This window comes from Columba livia, chromosome 2, assembly GCF_036013475.1.
Source record: "Columba livia isolate bColLiv1 breed racing homer chromosome 2, bColLiv1.pat.W.v2, whole genome shotgun sequence".
Classification (NCBI taxonomy): domain Eukaryota; kingdom Metazoa; phylum Chordata; class Aves; order Columbiformes; family Columbidae; genus Columba; species Columba livia.
In genome coordinates this window covers 8297792-8316126 of record NC_088603.1, presented here as the reverse complement: position 1 = coordinate 8316126, position 18335 = coordinate 8297792, and the positions used below count along the sequence as shown (strand labels likewise).

The 18335-nt window shown below is 40.1% G+C and overlaps 1 protein-coding gene across 1 annotated transcript in view; it reads right to left on the bottom strand.

The window, feature by feature from the left end:
- Positions 1-18335, bottom strand: part of ACTR3B (actin related protein 3B) — a 167715-nt gene that overhangs the window by 15508 nt on the left and 133872 nt on the right. The window lies entirely within an intron of this gene.

The following is an 18335-nucleotide window of genomic DNA, read 5'->3' as shown; positions in this document are numbered from 1 at the left end:
ATCACCTACATTTACCACTATAGTTATGTCTAGCTGATATTCTCATTAACGTAATTGTAATTGTCATGGGTACGTTGGACATGTTTGTCTCTTTTCATATGGGAATATGCAATGACACTAAAGTATGTTACATATGCCCAAAAGAAAAGGTAAAATTTCACCCAGAAGTGATAGGATTTTTCAGCCACCAGGTCTGAAAAGTCAAACTGGCATTGTGAATAAATCAGATTCTGGACTTCTGAACCAAAAAAAAAAAAAACCAGTTCTCATCATATGGGTTCTAAAAGTTGAATAAACCCTTATAATCCTTTCCCACACAGGTGCAGAAAGGTAAATGATTTTAATTTCTTAATCTAGATTATTAATGATGCCTAAAATGAAGTAGTATCCAGATCATCTTCTCTTTCCAGTCTCAGCTTTGCATCACCAACAAATAAGCTGAAACACATTGAACATATCTGAAAAGGGACACTAAGTATCTTCAGTAAGAAGACAAGTTTTGTCATGCTGAATTCCTATATGTTACATGGTGGACTGGGGGCTCTGGGCTGTCTCCAGCTTTCTGTTATTCCTTGATGAGCTTTAGCAATTTTTCCTTTTTCAGAAGTTAAGGCATTTTGCCTATAGCTTCACCAATAAACGTGGCCATGTAGGCCTTCTTTTATGGTAGCTTAGTGTATTTTAGCATAGAAATGTGCAGATGCTGCTTGACTTGCTAAACCTGTGCACTGCATCGGTAACTGAACACCTGCCACACTGCTCACATTTTTCAATCCACAGTTAACTTCGAAGGTACAGGAGAATCTCATTATCATCTTGTACTTAGCTCTCTACAGATGGGACATGTAGTTACTGTGCCTATGAAAGAAACCTTATAAATCCAGTTCTGTACTAATTCTATACATTACTTTTCACTGTCAAATTCCCTTTTCTCTTTGCACTACTGAATAAATTAGTTGGATTTTCCACAGCACAGATCTGGAATGGTGAGTAGCTTTCCTATGGCCCAAGACATGCATCTATTTTGGAGAAAGAGTTTCATAGCTGTGTCTTCTGTAATATGGGAAAATGAGTCTCCAAAGTCTCTGCAGATCATTTAGGGCAATAACAATACTTAGCAGTTACAGCCCCTTTTCTACTAACCATTATCTTAATTGAAATAGAAGAGTTTAATTCTTCTTTCTCAGCTTTACAGGTCCCTCAGCACTACTCATGCCATTCAGTGCTATGAGCCACGGTGTCCCAAGGGGCACCTAGTGAAAAGGCTGATCCTTAAGAACTCCTCCAGCTCCCCAAAATACACATCTCTATAGTAAGTTTACAGAAAATCTAGTTCACACCAGAGGAAGATGCATGCAGCAGCAGAAGCAAAGCCCTTTGGTCCTCTCTGCCCTAAGAGAAGGAATGAACACACCAGGACACACCAAAACCGGAGTCCATCTGCGACTCCCAAGTGCAACGTTGCAGGTCAGACTTGTTCAAGGAGGATTGTCTTGGGCACCAGACAGAGAAAATAACCATCCACTTCCAAGGAAAAGTGATACTGTTCACCCCAGCATCATGCCAGGGAACACAATCCTGCCTCCCCATCCACAAACCCACCTAATCTGACCTGATCACATTCAAAGAGAACACAGTCAAGGCATGAGCTCAGAGTTTATTTCAGAAAGTTATTTGTATTAATCCACTTACACCCAGTCACAAAAAGACAAAATTAAGACACTGTATAAACAAGTAAGAATCTTTTAAATGGCTTTGGCATCCTGGGACCCAAAGACTATTCATTTCCATTGCCCTGATGTGACAAATCACAGCAGTTTTCAGACTATACAAAGATCATTATGGAATACGTAATTTCTTTCAAGTGTAAAAGCTGTCTTGGCAGGTGCAAGAAATGGCAGTTTTAATGTTTGTCTATAATTTTCCTATCACACACAGCACTATGTTTGGGTTACTTTAATATTTTATGAATGTTTGCAAAGTTTACAGTGTGACAAAAAGTAAACATAAAGTTTAATGGAATTAACTGGCAGGTGACACAAAAGTACTGTCAAAAACATTATATTTAGTAGCTTTGCAAAACTCATTTGGGACAGGATAGTGAATTCTATATATGGGCACATTATTTTTTTTTTGTCTGAAAGAGAGAATAAACAAAAATGAACTTCATTTAAATGCTTTTGAAGAAAGCTGTGAAATATAAAGTGAAGCTAGTAAATTCCACTCCTGAAAGCCTATCAGATATCATGCCCATATTTTTCTTTAACAGAAGATTATGAAGTCTTCCACTAGAAACTAACACGGATAAAAGCAAAGTAGAAACCTGTACATAAATCTGGATTTTAGGAAAATCAAGAGAATTTGGTCAGCCGAGGAAGAACAAGTAACGAGACAGGGAAGAGGGTTTTCATGCTAGTGTTTTAAAGGCAGATGGCAAACCACATTTTTCTGGAAAACCTGATGTTATCAGTTTATTTCTTCTTTTCCTTACAACTGATTTGTAAGATCTTTGAAAAGCTAAAATTACTAATAAATCTCAAGCATTTTACACTTGCTCAGGAAGCTGGGATTTTTCCAGTGTTCCAAGATATGTGAAATATCAGAATGGGACATTTTGGCCAAGTCTGTTAAAATGCCTGGGTACAAGTTTAAGAATTCTGTGTTGTTTGAAGTATTTTGTTTCAGCATTTGGCAACACTGCTACATCTCTGGATCAGAGTATTTTTTCCTCATGGCTTTCTCCTATGCTAAGGCACTCTTTCTTCTTATGTTCCCACAGATAAGGCCAACAGAAGTGCTGAACCTTTTTTTGAACATTAGAAAGTAAGCCGCTGCTGGAATATGCTCTCTGAGAATGCTGCAGCCTGTAAATCTCATTTTTTCTGCTTCCAAAGGATGCCAGGTCTGTTGTTCTTGAGGGCAGACAAAAATCCCTTTGGGGATGGTATTTACAGGGCTTCAGAGATCCAGGATGAGTGTTTGCACATAAGGATTGAGAAGATCTGAAGGAAACACTGGAAAGAGAAATATGGGGTTTTTTTTGCGGATAGCTATTTTAATGCCCAAATAGACTTCTCCTAGTTTGCTAGCACTCTTTCTTGTCTTAACTTGATTGAATTTTTAAGTATCTGGTAGGGTGTCTAGATCCAGGAAAGATGCTCTGTTAATGTACATGTAGAAATTGGGAATGAATTAATAAATAAATTGCCAACTGAGGTGCACTATCATCACCCCAAAAGATGATGCTCAACGTGTCTTAATGCTTAATTGTAACATTAAGCACTTATTACAAGTGCAAGGAAAACCCCTCATTTACTCCAAATTCTTCTCTTGGCTAGGGTTACAAGAAGCAATCTCTTCATCCCTAAGGGATGCCACTTCTGCAACACATTGCAAAAACAAAATCCCACTCCCACAAAACAAAAAAGAACAGTGTTAGCACAATTACACTTCAGAATTTCCCCTCTTAGCTTTCATCCTTTGCAAGTTTTGCCACATTATTAGAGACATTATGGTTGCTAATACACATGGATGCAATTAAGAGAGAATAAAAAAGGATTAACAAACAAGCAGATGAGCTTTGTATTTGAAGAGAGTATAAAAGCTTATGCACTTATGCATTTTTGTGTTTTAAGCTGTGAACAGGGGTATAGACTGATCAGTATGAAGGGTCTTGCAGCAAATCTTGTAGCACAGATATAAAAGTAGATTAAAGAGAGAAATTTCTTTTACACTTTGTGCTGTTTCTCTTTTCATAGCATTTATGTCTGCTCTTCAAAGTGAGGAATATGTTTTCATCTGGATCTGTATAACAATGCTGTTTACACAGAGGGCATAATTCTAGAGACTACTGAAGTCATCAGAAATTTGTGGGAGAAATATTTTTTATCTCAGCTCAAGAGGCCTTCAATATTTTCAGTCAAAATTTTACTAAAATAATTTAAATTCCTGATAACCTGCATTTCATCTATAAACAGCATCTATGTTTCCTCTTTTGGACAATTTCCATTTGTGTATCTCTCTGGCAGAACGCTTCAAGAGCCTCACTGGGAATTACCACATAATGAATAAATGCCAAAGCTGAGCTGAAATGCTGAGTTTACCTCCAAATTGTTTTCTTCTGCTTTCCAGGGACATTGACAGCATTCTGATTTTCCCTGGGACTCCAGAGGAAGCTTTGAATAGAATTAATTTAAGACAAGAGATTCTGCCCTGTGTCCTACCGAGGGGCCTCAGGATTTTTATTGAGGTTACTAGACAGTCACAAACACGGAATATGAGCAGTCATCCAAATGGCCTATGTGAACAAGAATAGCTACTATATTGGCACTTATATCTGTGTCTTCCCTGCTGAAGTTGAAGTGTTCCTAATTTTTCATGTGTGATCCTGGATAGAAAGAGGTTTGGAGGCGAACAGAAAAGGATATAAGCCTGAATTCTCCTTTGCTTCTCATTGCAAACAGTTCAAGCGTAACATCCCCGGACACATCTGGTGATGGGAATGAGTCCATGTAGCAACTCGCACAAAGCAGGCTGAATCAGGGAGAGATTTAGTGCATCTCAGTTCAGACAGTAAGGTAGGAGCATGGGATGACTGCTCCAGCTATAGACGTCAGTAACTCAACTGTTCGGAGGATTTTCTCTTCTCTTTAGGAACTGTGGGTGCTCAGGAAGAGGAATTGCTCTTTTCTGGAGCAGTAAATACCCCTTTTTCCAATCCAGTTTTTAAAAATACAGTACTGATAGAGATTCCAATATACTTGAGAGTGCCCTTCATAGCCACCTTTTTTGAGATATACAATTTGCATATCGTGTTATATGCCCTTAAAAAGGGGGTGAATAAACTGATAGTGAAATCTAGACATTGACTACTAACTTTGGAGCTGATGTGGGCATTTAATTCTAACCACATGAGGAGTCCCCTGGAGTTCAAAATCCATTAGCCCAGTAAGACTCTGTCTTGACTTAATCATACTGAAATATTGTTCTTTATCACAGTTTGAGCAATTGCTGTGAACCGGTGGATAATTGTGGGCAATTTCAACGGCACCTGCAAACTGACTCAACTCTTGCAAGCAAATGTCAGGAGGGAATAACAAAAAAACAGTCACTTACTGAACTTCTCGAGATTTCCTTGAAAAATCTTCAGATCCAAACACCAGTGGCTTTTGTGAAATCAAAAGCTTGATTTTAAACACAGTTGTGTCCAATAGGAGCTCTCCGGTGACTACCAAGGGACCTTGTGTCCCTGCCCTAAATTTTGGGGTCTCCAACTGCATTGATCTTTTAAGACCTGAATAAGTATTTTAACTCCGTCAGAAATAAGGGGACATTTGGGATCTGAACCTTTCTCCCTGCAGCGGTGCCTGAGAAAAATCTTTTGGGGCACCAGGACTATCAACTTGATAAAGAGTTAATTACCACTGGATTTGGTTTTCTTATCCAAAGGAAGGTAAGAGGTTTGTAGTGTGATATGGTTTGCTTTCAGAGCAGCCAGAAACAGCCACAAATAAATCACAAAGTTGCTTAGAAGTGTTCATATATTTGAAAGACAACATGTTTCCTGAGCTAATTAAGAAATACTAATCTGAATGATTTGGGCTCTGGCATGTATTCCATATTGGCCATGTCAGCATTGTACTTATTTTCCCCCTGAACCTACACGGTATTGAGAAACTAGTTCGCAGACATGTATTACACATTTTCTGCCTAACAGCCCCTAGATGAAAAAGGAATAATTCTCTAGAGATGTTTTCTCTACAGATTTACATCTCTCCTCAGATTATTAGATCTTCTTCACCCCCAGTTCACAATATCTAATTACCCTGCTAGCCTGTGCTCAATTATTTAAAGCCTAGCCTTTACTTACTGAATGTCATGGTTTAATATTAATAGATCAGAGGTCAACCGGTTCAATATTACAAAAGGAGTTACTAGCTTAGTAATACAGAAGGAGTCAGGATTATGTTGAGCTCCCCAATAGTTGTAATCAGGCTTTAAAATGAGAGCAGAGAGCAACAAATTCCAGCGACAGTAAGGTACTAAGAAGAAAGTCAGTATTTACAGACATGAGAGTCTCCTACCTGACCTGCAGACAGTTCTGAGCAGGTTCTACCACCTTCTGAATGGTTTTCACCTGGACCTTGATGAAGTCAACCAAGAAGAGAAGTTTCAAGACTGCAGTGGATCAGATCAGGGCCAAGGAAGAGATGTCAAAAAAAGCAATATTTTATCCAAATAAACCTGAATACTTTTAACACTGCAACAGATACAGTGTCATTAGATGACTGTCCTAACTGAGTGTGCAGGAATGATACAGTGCTATCCTCACTCAGGCAGGAAAGACGTAAGGTAAATTCTCTCTTTCTCATCTGTTTCCCCTCTCATTTTTTGTGTTAAAGATATGGTGGTGACAACGCTCTAGGCTTCTGTAGATACAAGGGAAGCATTGTGCATAGCGCAACATGACTTTATCTTTATTGCACTAGCTGATGTAGTCAGAAAAAGCATAAAAGCTTTTGATCATCTGTTACATACCTATGGGGTAAATGTGCTGCTTGCCATGGTATGAGAGGAGAAGACAAACTAGACAGCCAGAATCTTTGATCTTCCAGATAATGGTAAAGTAAAATCACAGTCCCACTAGCCCTGGTGCTTTGTGCGGTGTTCAGAGCCTTTTTTTCTCTCTCTCTTTTTTTTTTTTTTTAGATGTACAGTCAGGTTACCGAGGTACAGCTACCATGGACTAGCTGAGCTTTGATAACCATCCACAGGCACTGCTGCCCACAGCAAGTGCAGGCTAATACAAGTTATTTTCATCTCAGTAGAAGAAGCTTAAACCTCATTATCTCACATTTACCCAGACTTAGAGTGTTCCAAATACAGTTATTTCTGCTATTCTACTCTTGTCTTTTCAGATACACAGAGTAACATTTTATGCCTCAGTTATGAACATAAGTTTAGAGCAGTCTCCAACAGCCTGTTCCCTGGTTTTTAGGAGGGGTTTCTTGACAGTTGGGATTAATTTTACACAAGAAATCACTTTTTACAGCAACCGTAGACTGCATCACGCCTCTCCCAGCATAAGTCACAGAAGAAATTTCTCTCACTTAAGCAAATAGCAGTTTTACTATTATTGAGATCAGGATTTCAGTTCATACCTCTCTTTTCCTTATAAGCATGAGCTCAGTGTAACCAGCCTCTTAATAGAAATTCTTCTAAAGACTCTTAAATGGTGGGATTCACACAAAGCTTATCTGAAGACTAGGATTTAACAAGTCAAATATCTTCTATGACTTGAATTATTAGGCCAGTTATTCTAAAAACCAAAACATTCCTAATCTTTTTGTACTCAGTACTTACTGCCCAGGGTAGGAAGTCACATCTGTATAACAAATGAAATCATTCCCTGTTGAGGATGATCTCTCTATTTGCAGAATTCAGTAGCTTTTAGGATTTTAAAATCACCATGCTCCTCCTAAGCCAGACAATTCCAATAACCCTCATTAGAGCTAGTGTAAGTGCTAATAGTATCTTTTTAACACCCACACTGAACACAACGTTTTAGCACTCTAACAATAACCTTTTACCTGGAGTTTGCTTCTGAAGGCTTGCAAGCTTTTAGGGGAAAGGTGAAGCAAACAAAAGAACAGTTTGGAATTCATGGAAGAGCACTGAATCAAATGGAATCATTTTAAGAAGCTGAGTGCAGTGACACTCAGACTCAATTATCTGCCATGAGGTGAACCTAAGCCTCTTGAAGTACAGAGCATCCCTACTTCCAAAACAACAAGAGGTTATCAGCCTGTATGAAAGCTGACAGCAAAAGAAAACAGCTGTTGTGCCATGGACAGCAGAATTCAGAGCACTTTGTCTGGCTCTGAGGTTTAAGAACCAATTGGGTCACACTAAATCAGCAGTTAGTAGCAGACAGGAGCAAAGGTACAAAGAGGAGGAATTCATTTGCAAGTAGGCACCATTTGCCAGAAGGATATTCCTAATCCCATGGAGTCTCCATGTTTTCGTTGTGAAGCTTGCCTTTGTGTGTAGGATTTTGTGTTGGAATTCTCCAGCCTTCCCTCCTTTCAAGCTGCTCCATCTATGCTATATCACTACTTAGGCACAGAAATACAGTGAAGGAGGAACAGAGACATTTGCCCTACTGCCCTTATTCATAGATGTGTTTCACCACTAAGTGATAGGTAAAACTCCTCAAACAGACAAAAATACTTATTTGTGTCCCGGTACCAGACAAGTCATGAAAGAAAGAATAGAAATACAATCTTTTATCTCAGAGGGATCAATATGGTTTCTGAGGTCTTCCTCAAGACTGGGAGCAGGTGACTCTTACAGCCATTTAGTCCTTCTGTAAGCTTAGAAGTAGCATTAACAAAAGCTGAAGAGTGGGAAGATTAAAATAAGAGACCCCAGGGGAATCCAAGAGATTCCTCACAAAAATGCAGTTCACAGCACCACTGCAGAGAAAGGCAGTCTCTGTTTTGCAAAGCATGGGCCAGGCTCTGACTGTCCGATAATGATCTCCACACATAACAGAGGTGGGACAGCAGGGGAAGCAAGTACTGTGCCAAGTTATTTTTTTCCCTCACTACAAATCAAGGCACTTATTTATATATTTTTCATTCTTTCATGTTTACTTACTCAGTGTCTTCTAAAAAGAAACCAAACGTAATGTCTGAAGAAAGACAAACAAAGGACAATCAGCCCAGCAAGATCAGTAGCTACTTTGAATCAGGAGACCTATGTTCATCTCCTACGCTTTTCAGGACTAGTCCTGGCTATAAAATGAGGAGAAGCACTAAAGAGCTCTCATCCACACTGGGAAACTGGAAGGCAAAGTGGAGCTTGAGGTTAGTTGTGCTTCTAGGGAGGTAGGCGCAGAGTCCATGGGAGAGAGGGATTGACCCCTTTGTTTTGTTTGCATTGTGGCCCCTTGAGTTATCTGCTACAGATGCTACTCACTGCTGGAAATTATCTGTCATTTAAACTTTCTGTTTTCTAGCTCATGCTGAGCTCCTTGTTTGGAGTTGCTCTGTGGCCATGAGCAACACCAGTAAACACAAGCATCTTCAGAAAAGAAGCAGAACGTGAAGGTTGGGTGGCATGTGGCTTTCCTCACTCACCACCAGGCTCTTCACATCAGACCCTGAACATGTCAGACAAGCAGTGCTTTTTGAAAGATGGGGCCTCATGTTCTGAAGTTAATGGAGCCAGGTGTATTACAACAGAGGAAGAAATGTCGTTAGGCCTGGTTTATGTCTACCTCTGGAGTACCACCAGAGACAGGAGAAGATTTAGGAAAAAAGAGGTATTGGTTAGGGCTCCTCAACACCCCTAGATAAGAGACACTGGAAAAGTACCAGCACTCCTCCACAATAAAGACAGACAGAAGTACAGCAATACAAAAGTGAATGCAAATTAAGTTTGCCCCAAGGAAGAAAAGATATCAAAGGATAAAGCAGCTTTTCCGAGCTCATACAAAGCTATGAACACTGTAGGTCCAGTACTGTCAGAAGACAGTGGGTCTGTTGTAGTGGCTCAGCTGAAGGTGTAATTAGAAAGACCAGCCTTTTCTAACATGGGTCTATGGAGTGTCTGGCATTAAATCAGTTCTTTCCAATAATTTCCTACACTGCCAAAGTTAAAATTTCAGCTCCATTGCTCTGCTTTTTGGTCATTGCCTTCAAAAAGAGCACACACCAAGAGAAGGCTTTGCTATCCTGTTCAATTGTCAGCCCTTTCTCACACATCCCCACGTGCATATACACACACACTGGCTCTCCAAAGAACCAGAGACATTCAGCCCACTCAAAACAAGGAGTCTTCTACAAGGCAAAACCTCAGGTAGTCTGAATCATCCACTGCTCCTGTTCCTCATCCCCATGGACCTCCTCTGTGGAGTCACACAGGAACAATACACACAGTACCTCAGTGAGAAGAAAAGGAGGGATATCTGGGAATAACAGGGGAATATGGGAGGATAATGTCTGCTGTATTAAGGGAATATCACACAGAATGCAGACTAGGGAACTTCATTATTCTAGAAGTTACTTCATTAATTTAATTGAATTCATTAAACCTTTCTTTCACATATTATTATCTTTATTCAGATCCCACAGAGCCAGGATATTCATCTATCATCTTGATAAGCAGCGCTGTAACACCACATATGGAGATGGGAATGCAGCCAACCAGCCTGGCAAGAGGCACCTGAACCATTGGATTAGACAACACAAAACCAGCCAATCACCCTTTAAATAAGAACTGGAGTAAGGAGACAAGTTCCTGCACGAAGAGAAGTCGTGCAAACACCATGGTTTTCATCAAGGGAGGAAGCGGTCTGTGAAAGCAAGAATAAAAAAATATAACTTTTCTTGGTCTAAATGTAGGTAGAAATCCTATCTCATAAATAACCTAGAAAGAGGCTGAAGAAAAGGCATGAATGCATTGAAATAGCACTGCATTCACCAGTAGGGAAATTAATAGTTGTTTCCACATATCTTATAAAATAAGGGGAGTAACTCAGCCCTTAAATGGCCTCCCAGACAGTAGGATATCATTAATAAGGATGAGTTTCAGTAACAAGCTGTACAGAATCATCCTCTGGATTTGAAAAACTGTCCTTCTTTTCCAACTGGATTAAGTTGAATCATCTTTTCTCATTCTCCAAATTACAATGGATGGAGCAGAACAAAAATCTTACTGTTTTTCCTTTTGTAAGGGAAAAGATTAAGTGCATGGGAAAGTTTTGTCCAAATTGGAGACAAGAGTCTCTCTGAGGGAACAATAGGAACTTTCATAGAAATGCAAGGAGAAGTTTTGCAATAATAATTTCAAACAGGTGGGAAGAATAAATATACAGAAAAAATGCATTAAAAAAAGTAGGGCAAAAAGACCAACATAAAAAATAAACGCATACAGTATATTACCTGTAGGAGGATGAAGAACAGGAAGCTGATATCACAGGGAAAGGGGTGGGAGTTAACTAAGGCAGAACAGGGTTAAAGTCAGCACAGGTCTCTAGCATGGTGTCTTCTTAATAAGATTTACTTGAGTATGAGTGACTGGAAAAGCAGGTGAAGTGGGGTTAAATTGTTACATGAACTCAAACAGAATTATTATCCAGCTGCAGAAGACTGAAAAAAATGTTGTCAGACTCAACTCAGACATGACAGCCATCAACTCAAAAGATGATTGTGACCCAAAACTTTTCCAGCAAAAAAGAAGTTATAACCTGACATTTTAAAAATAATAAATAAAAAAATAAACAAAACAAAACAAACAAAAAAAAGGAACAAACAACAACAAAAAAACCCACCATTATCTTTGCAAATGAAAATAGGGCTGTAATTTTCATCTTGACATTTCACTGAATAACCAGGACAATTACTAATGGTAGGAAATGGAAAAATAAAAGACTGCAATAAAAATATTGTAACCATAGTCCAGAAACTTCTTGAAACAACATCAGATAACCTGTGCTGAGAGACTATAACCAGAACATGTATCCTTACGTGACTCTTAGATCTAGAAAAGTGCTTCCTCAATGTAGAAAAAAGCTGACTTTATAAAGAGAGAACAGCATTTGTGAGTGCTGGTTTAAGAACAAGGATTTGTGCTGATGCCTTTGGAATTCATGACAAGGAGAGTCTCCCCTGTGGTTTCAGGAAACCTTGCTGAGGAAGCGCTGAGCATCCTTGCACTCAGTCCCTAGCAGAAGACAGAAAATATTTGGCTTCAGCTCAGTCTGAAGGATGGAGGAGAAATGTTTCTATGCTCCTCACTTTTATTAAAGCTCATAAGTTTAAAACATTTAATGGCCTTTTTCCTTTTAAGCAACTCAGAGGGCTGCTGAAGGTTACTATTTCCCCACAAATTCCATATACCACATTTATCCATAAATAACTACAGAATACACTAACAGCTTGAAGCTCTAAGAAAGGCTGTAATATATTTTTAATAAAAAAGAAAAAAAGATAAATATAGTTAGCATAGAGTAAATGTTAGAAGTAGATTGCTTGTAGATGTATAATATATATTTAACTCTGCTTGTAGTTCAGTCAATTATTTTGAAAGTCCCTCCCAAAAACAGGAAAAAGACATATGGCATTTGGGGACCAATCCAATTTCCATTACACTCCCTGTTATTTCAAGGAAAAGCAAATGGTTTCTCAGGGGAGGTGTAAAGCAGCAGAATTAAAATTACATACACTAGCTCACACAGGGCAATGAAGATAGATCTGTGCAGGGCCAGCTGCTCTACTCAGAAACCCCAGAGTAAATTCACTTCATAACCAGCCACACTGAAATTTCTCTAAATGCTCACCAGCTTAGCAAGGAACAGAGGAGAGGCCAACGCCAAGTATTGGAGTTAAATTTTTTCAGGGAAGGAAAAACAAACAAAAAAAAAAGCCTTAAAACCCACATGGACTTCAAACCTGGTATTCAGATTGATACAGCAATAGATACTTGGCAGAGACACACTCTTTACTCTTCAATTCTTTGTACATGCAAGAAGACACATGCCAAACACCAATGCTCATACCAAATGTAAACAATAATTGGTCATTGAAGTTTTAGTGACAGAGCTGTAGAGTGGGGAAAATGGAAGAAGTCCCTAATGTCTCTACAAGAGGCCTCCCATGGACCAGCAATAGCATAAGGTGTTGTTGTACCTCCCTCTTTCTGAAGTTGGCACAGGTGTGGGGAGATCCTGGGAATAAATCAGGCAACACAGAGCAAAACAAGTGTCACTGGGCAACTCTGTGTGGTGCTCCCACAATAGCACAATCACACAAAGAAGAGGGTCCCATTGGAGGACAGTGGTGGAAGGAGCCCATTCTGGTGATGTGTTGAACTGTTTCTCATGACCTTCAGCATGGGTGACTAAGTGTGGCCTCTCCCTATGCCCTTGCTCATCAGAGCTGCTGAATGACATTTTAAACACAACAAAACCAGAAGGATCTCCAGTGCTGAGATGACCTGAGACAAGCTTCTTGTGCAAAGTACTGTGCAGAAGAGGTAATCATTCAAATCTTAAAAGCTGCAGGAACTGTGACCTCTGAGCTTTCGTGCACGAGCTGCACAGTAATTCCCACCCTTCCCCTGCTCCTGCTGAACTTTCGCACTCTTTTCCTCCAAATCAAAATCAAGTGCTTGCCCTCCAGAGTCTCTCAGAAATCAAAACCAAGCTGTGGAGCAAAGCCATCATGTTTTGCTGAGGCTGTACAACCGACAGGTTGCAGTCTTCCCAAGAACAGAGGCACAAAACTTTGAAGTAGCTTGCAAGTGCGATGCAGCCACTTCATGCGCTTTGATCTTGCTGCTCCGTGTTTCCAGGTGAGTGAGTATCATTTACAGCAGGAAGCTATGAGATATTGCCTTGAAATGCATTGGGAACAGTATGACGTGAGCCACTGTTAAATCCTGTCCTCTGAATAACTGATACAGTTGTTCAGTGCTTGTCTTACTCCTCAGGCCAGGTTTTGACTTTCCATCTGTTTTACATGACCCTTGGTGACATTTTGAGTCTAAGAAAGAGTCTATTTATAACAACAGGTGAGATTCTTCACAAAGGCTGCTGTTCAACTAGGAAGGGGAAAGATTAGGGGTAAAGCAGATTGGCAGAGACCCTTAAAGCCATTCTCCCCATGCCCCCCCAGCAGTGGCTGGACAGGGATGAGGAAACAATCTCTCCTGCTGACTGTTTAATCAACACAAGGCTGGAATAAAGCCATTAATGAATTACAGGAAGCACAGAGGGGCCAATGGATAAAATTATATGGGATGCACTTTTCTGTTCACTCCTTGAGTTAGACCCCAACCCAAGGTTTCCTAGCCCAGCTCTCAGGCTCCTCTGATCCATTTCTACACCCACGTACAGGGCAGTGTGGTGGGATGTCTGTCGGACATGTGAAAGGGAAGGTTGGACCCTGACCAGTCCCTCCCTCTAGCTCGTGACCAAAAACATCTTTCAGTAGAAATGTACTTTTCGTTATTTGCAAAGGCTGGCTTTGGGTTCAGCATAGCTAACAAAAGGGAACAAATAGGTCAGTGCAAGAAAAAGAGAAATAAATGTAGGACAGGTAGATTCAACCTAGTGGAGTGACAGATATTTTAAGCAGAAGTTAAACATGATTTTATGAAATTCATTTAACTTGCAGACATCTTGCATACCTGGTCAGCACCAACAGAAGAAATTAAGAAAGCCTTGGGACAGTCGCTAACAGGAATGCACTCAGAGCCTAAGAGGAAACACATCAGGCGCTTCACAGAGATTCAATACGGCTGATGGATGAGATCCTCAAAATAAAAGTGAGGAAACTACCAGGAAGAGTATAAATGCCTTAAAATCTTTAAAAATGCAAGTCTCTGTCAGTCGAACAACTTGATCAGCTAGGTGCTTCCACTTCTTTTAGGAGGAGGCACAGAAACAATGTTTCCTCCTTTGTAATTAGTCTCATTTCTTCCCTGGGGAAAGAACAGCCAGGCTCAAACTTGCTCTTGTTGCTCTAACAAATGAAATGCAGGACAAATTTGCTGCATTCTTTATTTTAGCAGTCATTAGCCTTTTAAATTAGAGGAAGGAATACTTGAAAGGACACACTCTCAAGCACTTTTCCTACAGTTCCACTTTGTTTTCTTTTTCTCTTCATAGTTTGCAACAGCCTCTCAGGAGCTTAAAAATAAATGCTGCTACATTTTCTTACCAAGCATGTCTTTTTCCATTTGTCAAACACTAATTCCCCACACCCCTTATGTTACTAATTATGCTTAAAATTAACATGCAAGTAAACAGCTAGAACCTCGTTTGTGCATCTGCATCATCAGAGACGACAGGAAAAGAAATGTTATGTCGAGTCCCTAACCTCACGGCTCTCAGAGCTCAATGGTAAAACCAATTAAGTTTTGAGCCCTAGTATTCCACATGGGTAAGTATCAACAACACTAGATCTTTAAGGCAATCTTCACTGATTCTCAGATGAAGGGAAGGAAGAAAGACCTTGGCTTGGAAAAGTCCACAAAAACCTACCAAAAATTCCATCTGGGATTTGCTTCTCCTGAAAATTCCCTCCCCTCTGATTGTATAAAGAGAAGAATGTTTACTACAAGCCAATGGGCACAGAAGTTGACAGCAAACCACCCAGGCAAGGTGCAGCTTAAAATACTGTAGGAAAAGGAGGAGGTTTTAATGGTGTCAGGAAAGCAGCCATTGCACCCCTCTGTGCAGCACAGCTAGTGAGCTGCGATCATAAAAGCAACTTCATATCCATTCAACAGGTTTAAGAGACTGAATTTTCCTCTGCTCTGCATGTCATTTATTTTTACATGTTGCAAGTTTGTTCCCATTTTCCACAGATTTAAAACACTGGGCAAAGCCCTAAACAGGAAAACCAATCCCTGTGTCATACTGTTTTTCTGAATACTTATCTGTAAATTCCTTAAAAATATATCAATATATAAAACTACAAATTCTAGTCTGACTGACTTGTATCAGGCACAGAAAGTCCCACTGGCAACAGAATCACCAACCCTTTGAACCAATGTTTTTTTGGAAAGCAGAGAAAATTCCTTTCAATCAGTAAAGCAAGGTGTCATTCCACCCCCAAAGAATCATCTGGAAAGTGAAAAAGTCAAGGCAAGTGTCTGAACTTCCTTTACTTACATGGTGGACACTTGCAGACATGCTGCTCTCCACCAGCCAGACACCTATTTTTAGGCAGGTGAGGCTCATGGAAGAGGTCCCAGGGCTTGTGTCACTGCTGGTGTCTAAAATATGAACCATGCAGATAGAAACATTACCCTGAAGTCTCCTTTCCCCCTTCAATAATTATTCCTTCTCACTGAGTCTAAGAGGAGCAGTAGCAATGGCTTTGACTACATGTATGAAGGAAGCATAGGACTACAACTGAAATGCTAATGGCTCTAAACAACAGCCAAGGAAATACTTTCTGCCACTGAGCACTCAAGAAAGGTAGAGCAACTCTTTTCTGTCTCAGTCTACTCAAAGGAGAACTCATGAGCTGTTTCAACCCTTAGACACTGTTGTCCTCTACAGTGCACTAAACAAAGCCGACACACATCAAAAGTTAAACCAAAATGAAACAAAACAAAACCACCAATGGTTTCATAGTGAAGGAATCATGTTCATGAGGGACATAATCCCTATGATTAGAAGTCTATTTTAATCCTCAGATATTTGAGACCAGTTCCACCAATGCTCCTATTCCTGCCTTCCTCCATTGACATATTCTGATTTCACTAGGACTTATCCATGGAGCAGAGCATTGGGGAAGTGGCTCATAACAGTGGTATTTCTGGAAGAAAATCATCTTTTACTAACAAAGTGATAGAGATGTGACCTGTGGTAAGGATCTTTTGTATTTCTGAATATTTCAATAAAGTTTCAGGAACTAACTGGAGAGGGAGAAGCATCAAAAGGCCTGATATTTTAAATGCAAATGTTTTCCCCATTTTGAATTAAACTCTTGATTGTTTTCCTTGAGCTCTGATATTCACAGGTTCAGCTGTCTCTCAAAGCAAATTTCATATGAGATTCTTCTCCCTCTCCCTGCAGTATCTTATGAGACCAATTATAACATCAGCTCTTATCTGCTGTGGCTACAGAATTTCCTTTATTGAAGATACTCCTGCAACAAGCCGAATAATTAGGATTTGTCTAAAGCACATCCCTTCTGTATTTCATGTTGTTTCTTAAGTAAATACAAGCCATTTAGAAAAGCTCTAAGAGCTGTTCTTTATATTATCAACTCACCAAACCACTTCAAGCTTATATCACCAGCTGATTTATGCCTGTTTTCTGACATGGAGCCATATCCTTCGGCTCAGAAGGTGGCTTAATTTCTGTCTGGCTACCTAAGTGGCAATTCCATCTCTAACTAGAAAGTACTATTTCCACTTCTCTGCGTGTCTGGGAAATTAATTGTCTATAATATCTCCTCTGTACTGAGCTCATCAGGAAGAAATTTGGTGGAAGTTCTGCAGTTTCCTGCAACTCACACCAGAGGCTGGGGATGGAAAACACAGTTATTAGTGGAGCTGGATGCCTGAAGAAATAAATTCAGCTCCTCATTCTACCAGATTCAGGATGACATGGACAGGAAAGTGCTGTTACCGTCCAGGCAAGGCTGGGATTTGAACCTGTTTCTGCCAAAGTGGAAGCTGACATTCTCTACCCAGACTCCAGAGGTAACACATCCATATGCATGCTGCCGTGTCCTCATTTCCATGCACAGTGCAGAACTTAGCATAACAAGTGGATCAAATACCACCACTTTTAATTTCTCTCCTTGGAAACTGAATGCCACTTCAGTACCTACAATTTCTATACCAATAAGTAAATTTTCTAAGGGTTATAGTCAACCCGAGCAGGGGATGAAAGCAACAACAAACACAGCTTCCCTGTCATCATTTCATTACATAACTCAGGGTACTTCAAAGTCTATAATGGAGTCCAGGGCAGTCAGGTTTGACAGCAGAGATGCTGAGAAGCTGCACGGGTAAAGAGGTGGTGCAGAAGGAGCAACAGCAACATCTGACAGCCTGGCATGGACAGCATCTCTGAGAGGGTGAAGTTAAGTGAAGGCAAAGCCACAGTTAAAAGATTGGAAAGAGAAAACAGCTCTAAATGGGTTCCTGGAGGAAGGCTCAACCTTGTCACCTACTGAAAGCTACAGAAAGTCTAGGCAACCAGCTCTGAGAACTAAGGTGAACTAAGCATGTGTTGTATACATGAGCTCACCAGCAGACAGAAAGCTGACAATGAGGAGTTCAGTGGGCATAGCTGAAATTACTTAGTTCAGGGATTCTGGTGTGGGTTTAGTTTGGTTCACAGAGAGTGGCTGTGTCAGTCTTGTATCCCACAGAGAAAAAGAATTTCTGAAAGTAGAATGAGATGTATAAGGTGGGATGAAGCAGTATCATTTCGGACTATAAATAAGGAGTGTATTTTGAATGGGGAGTAAACATAACAAGTGTAGTAAAATGCTGGACTCTCCATCTCTAGAGACAGCTAAACAGAGACTAATTAACATGTTGAAAGCTGTACAAAAAACAAAAAAGAAAAATCAGCCCAAAGCATGAAGCTGCTGCAGGAATTTCTGAACGTTCAGAGGACACTGTACTAAGCCAACAGACCCTGTTCCATCTTCCACATCCAGTGAAAATAGCAGAAGGGACAGGTCACACAGTCCCTCAGCTGAGAGCATTGTGAATCCCTTTCGTTTGGTCGATCAAGCAGGCACCTAAGCAGCACTATCTGGAAACCAGATATAAAGAAACACATAGGCCTCAAACTC